The sequence below is a fragment of the Nicotiana attenuata genome, unplaced genomic scaffold (genome assembly GCF_001879085.1).
Source record: "Nicotiana attenuata strain UT unplaced genomic scaffold, NIATTr2, whole genome shotgun sequence".
Lineage (NCBI taxonomy): Eukaryota > Viridiplantae > Streptophyta > Magnoliopsida > Solanales > Solanaceae > Nicotiana > Nicotiana attenuata.
The window spans coordinates 506,609-513,414 of NW_017670558.1; positions in this window are offsets into that span (position 1 = coordinate 506,609).

Sequence of the window (6,806 nt, forward strand, 5' to 3'; positions counted from 1 at the left end):
GAAGGTCTGTGATGTGTCTTTCATGGTCGGGGAGAAGGTTTTGCTGAAGGTATCACCCATGAAGGGTGCTATGAGTTTTGGGAAAAGGGGAAAGTTGAGCCCCCGGTTCATTGGGCCTTTTAAGGTGCTTCAGAGGATAGGGGAGGTGGCTTACAAGCTTGCCTTGCCACCCAGCATGTCGAGTGTGCATCTAGTATTTCATGTTTCTATGCTCCGGAAGTATATTGGCAATCCGTTCCATGTTTTGGATTTCAGCACGGTTCAGTTGGATAGTGATATGACTTACGATGTGGAGCCGGTGGCCATTTTGGATCGGCAAGTTCGGAGGTTGAGGTCAAAGGATATAGCTTCCATGAAGGTACAGTGGAGAGGTCAACCTGTGGAGGAGGCCACCTGGGAGATCGAGCGGGAGATGGGAGCAGATATCCACACCTATTTGAGACTCCATGTATGTTTCTAGATCCGTTCGAGGATGAACGTTTGTTTAAGAGGGGGAGGATGTAATGATCCAGCCGGTCGTTTCGAGAGTTATAGCCCCATTTCTGCTTCTTTTGTGCTTTACAAGTGTATTATATCGTATCGGGTTGGTTGGTTTGGGTCCGCAGTGGTTTCTGAGAGGAATTGAGACACTTAGTCTCTTTATTAGAAGCTTAAGTTGGAAAAGTCGATCGGTTGTTGACTTGTGTGTAAACGACCTCGGGTTTGAATTTTTATGGCTCTATTAGTTTCGTTAGGTGATTTCGGACTTAGGAGCGTGTCCGGAAGGTGATTTAAAAGTCCGTAGAAGAATTAGGCTTGAATTGGCGAAAGTTGGAAATTTAGCAATTTTGGCCGGCAGTGAAAAATTTAATATCAGGGTCGGAATGGATTTTCAGAAGTTGGAGTAGGTTCGTGGTGTCATTTTTGACGTGTGTGTAAAATTTGAAGTCAATCGGATGTGGTTTGATGGGTTTCGGCGGCGTTTGCGGATTTGGAAGTTTAGAAGTTCTTAAGCTTGAATCCGAGTGTAATTTGGTAATTTGATGTTGTTTTGAGTGATTCGAAGGTTCGGCTAAGTTTGCATGGGGTATATGACTTGTTGGTGTGTTTAGTCGAGGTCCCGAGGGCCTCGGGGTGATTCCAGGTGACTATCGGAGTGTTTGGAGTTGGAAAAATGCAGCTGAAGCTGCTGCTACTGGTATTTTCTGCACCTGTGGAGTGGGAGCCGCAGGTGCGAGCCCGCATGAGCGAATCAGGAGCCGCAGATGCGGCCAAGAAGGAGTTGGCAAAGTCCGCTGGTGCGAAGATTTTCCTGCACCTGCGAGAATCGCTGATGCGGGCAGCTAGGCGCAGGGGCGAGACGGAGCCGCAGGTACGATGGATTTTCGCACCTGCGATAGGCGCAGATGCAGTTGTGGGACCGCAGGAGCGGAGTCTTGGATTTTGTTGGCCCAAGAGAAGGTTAGTTTTGAAGATTGACAAAGGAAGCTCAGCATGAACCGGGTCCATCTCTCAGGTCCATCCCTCAGGTTCATAAAAATGGGCAGATTCGAGCATGTGGGATGCACGTGAAGGAGATAAGCTTAAATTGGTGTATTTAATATCTCCTGATCGAAAAGGTTGCATAATTGATAAGGAGAAGGACTCCTTACTCAAAGAGAACACTATCCAAGATAGGGAAGGAGTTAGAAGTTGAAATCAACTAGAACTCTTCCACCAAGGAAGAGTTGCATCAGAACTCTAGTTACTTCTTCATCTACTAACTCTATAAATTGCAGGATGTTCTCAAATTACAAGTGTTGCACAAAAACGCAGAAGTTAAACGTGAATTGAGAGCAAAATAGAAAGGCTTTTTGCAAGCAGTTCGTGTGTGATTCAAGTGTGCAAACCTGACGCTACATGAACCAGATTGAAGAACCAGCTCCATAAAGAGTTTTACGTGTCTTTCTTTATTTCTAGTTCAATTGTAGTAGGTGTTTCATATTGTACCTTTCAGCTTTATCTAGAAGCAATTGTAATAGGTATTTTGAGTATTCAAGTTAGAGTTAACTTGAAGTTGTCGCAACAGTTAGAGGTTGGTTGCCACAACGGGATTAGAGTTAATCCTTAGGTTTACAAAGAGTTTTGTAAATGCTGTTTTGGCTCAGTGATTTTAGTGGAAGTTTGGAAAAATCCTACTGAGTAGTAGGTCGTGGTTTTTTCACCTTTTGAGCCAGGTGTTTTCCACGTAAAAATCTCTGTGTTCTTTATTTTCTGTATTTATTATTCCGCAAACAGTAGTAGTTAGTATACCTAGAAGAACCAGGTTCTTCTAGAGCGAAAATTGGGTACCACACAAATCACCCCCCTCTTGTGTTATATTGACGTTTAGAACATCAATTGTTATCAGAGCAGGTTATCCTTGAAGAGGCTAACACCTTAGGAACAGGTCAAGATGAGTGCACCACCTGGAAACTGGGAAGGGCAATCCACTGCTAGGCCTCCACTCTTTAATGGACAGTAATATTCCTGGTGGAAGAACAGGATGAGAGACCACATCATAGGAGAAGACTATGAACTCTGGGACATAGTCACTGATGGTCCCTTGTCTACTACAAAGAAAAATGTTGAAGGAGTGGATGTGCCAAAGACAAAAGCTGACTGTACTGCTGAAGATTTGAAGAAATGGGAAAAGAATGCCAAGGCCAAGAAATGGCTTGTGTGTGGACTAGTTCCAGACGAGTACAGTAGAATTCAAAGTTGTACCACTGGTAAGGAAATCTGGGACACTTTGCAAGTGGCTCATGAAGGAACACCTCAGGTTAAGAGGTCCAGAGGAACACTGTTGTATTCTCAATATGAGAATTTCACCATGAAGGAAGGGGAAACCATCCAAGAGATGTATACAAGGGTTCTGCCACTCTCTTGGGAAAGCAAAATCACAGCTATTCAGGAATCAAAGAACATTACCACTCTTAAGTTGGATGAGCTAATTGGAAATCTCACTGCCTATGAACTTAGAAGGCAAACCATGAAGATGGATGCACCCAAGAAGGAAAGGAGCATGGCATTCAGAATCACTGAAGGTGCTGATCTAGAGGAGGATGAAATGACCATGATCACAAAGGACTTCAAGAAGTACCTAATGAGAGGAAAGGGTCCTTCAAGAAGTGGAAGCTACAGCAAACCAAAGGTTCCTGAAAAACAAACCAATGAGAGGTGTTACAAGTGTGGGAAGACTGATCACCATATCAAAAACTGCCCTCAATAGGAAATTGAATGGAAGAAGGAAAGAGCTGAACGAAGGAACAGGAAGAAGGAACGGGTTCAACCCAAGAAGAACAAAGGATCAACGAAGGCTATGGTTGCTGCCTGGGGAGAAAGCTCAAATGAGGACTTAGAAGGTAAAGATGGAGATGAACTAGCACTTATGGCAATTGGAGAATCCGATGAGGAATCTGAGGTAAGTATAATTCATCACAAAGACAAGATTAAATTTTTGTCTAAAGAAAGGCTATATGAGTTACTCCTGGATTTCATTGATGAATCTGAGGATCTAAACAATGAAAAAAAACAGTTGTCTAAGGAGTGTGTGATTTTGAAAGCTAAGTGAAAAAATCTGGAACTTAGGGCTAGTGAAAGTGAAAGTAAAAATGCTGAGTTAAAGAACCAGGTTCATGAACTTGACACCACTGTCCTAGAGCTTAGATCTGAAAATCTAAAATTGAAATTAGGAACTGGTAAAAAGAAAGCTTGTCACACACAACTCACTTTAGAAGAAAATGTAGGAAAAATGAAAGATGAGTTGTACAAAAGAGATGAGCAGATAAGAGTCCTTAAGGAGGATCTAAACAAGGTTAAGCACGAGCTAGACAGAACCTGTAAATGAAATAGGTCCTCTAATGCACTTTCATGGCTACATGAACACCATAGTAGCAATAAGAGAGGACTTGGCTACGGGACCCCTACACCTAAGTGGGATCCCAAAAGCAAGTACCTCACGCTTCCTGAGAACATAATTTGCACACACTGTGGTAAAAATGGTCACTATAAAAGTGAATTTATCGCAAAAGAAAAAGCTAGTCAAAAGAATAAAGAATTTGTTCAAGGGAAAAATAGGCTGCCAGGTTGGGCTAAAAGGAATCTGATTCACCCTTTTGCCTACAGAAAAGGACCCAAACTAGTTTGGGTTCCTAGGACTAACCCCTGATTTCCTTTTGCGGGTCCAAGTGAAGGGGAGCAGCCAAATATGATACATGGATAGTGGTTGTTCAAAGCATATGACAGGAAGCAAGAACCAGTTCCTTTCACTTGAGGACCTCAAAGGAGGTAATGTCTCCTTTGGAAATGGGAAGAAAGGTGAGATCATTCGGGTTGGAAAGGTAGGTAAGACTGATTCTCACTCTATTGAGAATGTCTACTTGATATATGGCCTAAAGTACAGTCTAATCAGTGTATCACAACTATGTGATAGAGGTAAGTTGGTAGCATTCACCTCTACCAAATGTTTTATGATAAATCTTACCACTAACAAGATTGTTTTGCAGGGACAAAGAGTAAACAATACATACATTGTAGATTTGTCCACACTTTCAGAAAATGAACTCACTTGCTTAAGTGTGTTGGACAATGATCCCCTCCTTTGGCACAAGAGACTTGAACATGCAAGTCTGAGTCAACTCAACAAATTAGTCTCCAAGGATCTGGTGATAGGGCTGCCTAACATCAAGTTCAAGGAAGACAAAGTTTGTGAGGCTTGTGCAAGGGGGAAGCAGGTAAGATCCTCTTTTAAATGCAAAAAAAAATGGTAAGCATCACCAGAACGATGGAACTGGTCCATATGGATCTCTGTGGTACAATGAGAACATTAAGCAGAGGTGGTAAAAGATATGTGATGGTGCTTGCTGATGATTACTCTAGGTTTACTTGGACATTGTTCTTAACATCTAAAGATGAAGCATTTGACATGTTTACTTCTTTTGTTAGAAAAACTCATAAACAACTAGGTAATAAACTTGCATCAATTAGGTCTGATCATGGAACTGAATTTGAAAATGCTAAGTTTGCTGAATTTTTGCATGCTACATCATAAATAGCTGCATGACTAGACCTCTTGTTAAGAAGATTCCCTATGAGTCACTTAAAGGGAGAAAGCTAAATATATCCCATCTTAGGGCATTTATATGCAAGTGCTTTGTGCACAATAATGGCAAAGACTCCCTAGGTAAGTATGATCCCAGAAGTGATGAGGGAGTATTCTTGGGATATTCTTCACATGGTAAAGCTTATAAGATTTACAGTAAAAGAACTATGTGTGTAGAAAAAATGTATATGTTATTTAAAACTAACATTCTTTCTGAGAAGCAGGAATGAGATAATGAAGAGATTGGGATGATAAGAAATTCAAATGGTGAAACCACAGTCCAACCCGAAGATGCATCACAGGAAGGAACATGTGATGGAACAGGTTCTTCTACCCAAGGCAACATGACAGGGGGAACTGACTAGAGAGGAACTGATCCTCAAACCTTGAGGGAACTTGTCCATGAACCTATTCCTCAGTAACAAAACCAGGAAGGAACATCCAAAGAAATTGACACTCCTATTGCAACATCCACAAAATTGGCTATAGATGAACCTGGTTCATCTGTTGATCAGAAGTTGTATAGGGGAATGATTGGTTCTCTTTTGTATCTTACTGCTAGCAGACCTGACATTATTTTCAGTATAGGTCTTTGTGCTCGATTTCAGGCATATCCAAGGAAGTCCCACTTGACTGATGTCAAGAGAATTTTGAGATACTTGAAAGGCACCACTGACCTTTGCCTTTGGTATCCAAAAGGTAGTAATTTTAACCTAGTGGGATATGCTGACGCTGATTATGCAGGTTTCCTTGTGGATAGGAAGAGCACCTCAGGTATGGCACACTTCCTTGTTCATGTCTTGTGTCATGGGCTACTAAAAGGCAAAATTTAGTGGCCTTATCTACTGCTGAAGCTGAGTATGTTGCTGCTGCTTCATGATTGTGCTCAATTGTTATGGATCAAGTAGCAGTTGATGGATTTTGGTATTGAAGTTGGTTGCATCCCTATTTTCTGTGATAACACTAGTGCTATTAGTATGACTAAGAATCCGGTTCATCATAAGAGAACTAAGCACATAGATGTTAGACACCATTTTTTGAGGGACAACTATGAGAAAGGCTTGATCACTATGGAATTTTGTGCTACTGACAAGCAAATTGCTGACATCTTCACAAAAGCCTTAGGTAGAGATCACATCTCACAAAGACGTTTGAGAGGAAAGGTTGGAATTAGGGATGATTAAGATACACCTAAAAGGACCAGTTACAAGGTTAAACAGAAAAAATAAAAAAAAATGAAAAAAATGGTTAGAAAGTCTGTAAATTGTGTATAATTAGATTAAATCTTGCTCAGTCTCATACTTTCCATAGTATACTCTTGTGCCATGTGTTAAAATGACTCATTAATCTCTAATGATATTTTCGCTATTTTGGCAAATTTAGACTCACACAAGAGAATTATCAGTGAAGAACCTGGTTCATCAAGATAACATGGTATGTTTTCTACACTCTGCATAATTTGAAATAACTATATTTGGATCATGAGCAGAGTCCTACCAAATACCAAACTCCTTTTGGACTTATCCGTTACAAGTGAACCAGTCCCATTCAAAAGAGTCCCAATCGAATGGAAGTATCTATATTCTAGGGATACACTCCAACGTCTCTTCAAAACTGAATTTCAGTTTAATTTAACTTCGAAGAGTCTGAAAAGTTGTAGTTACCCCATCAATTATTCCCCTGTATATTGAATAGCTTTAGTGTA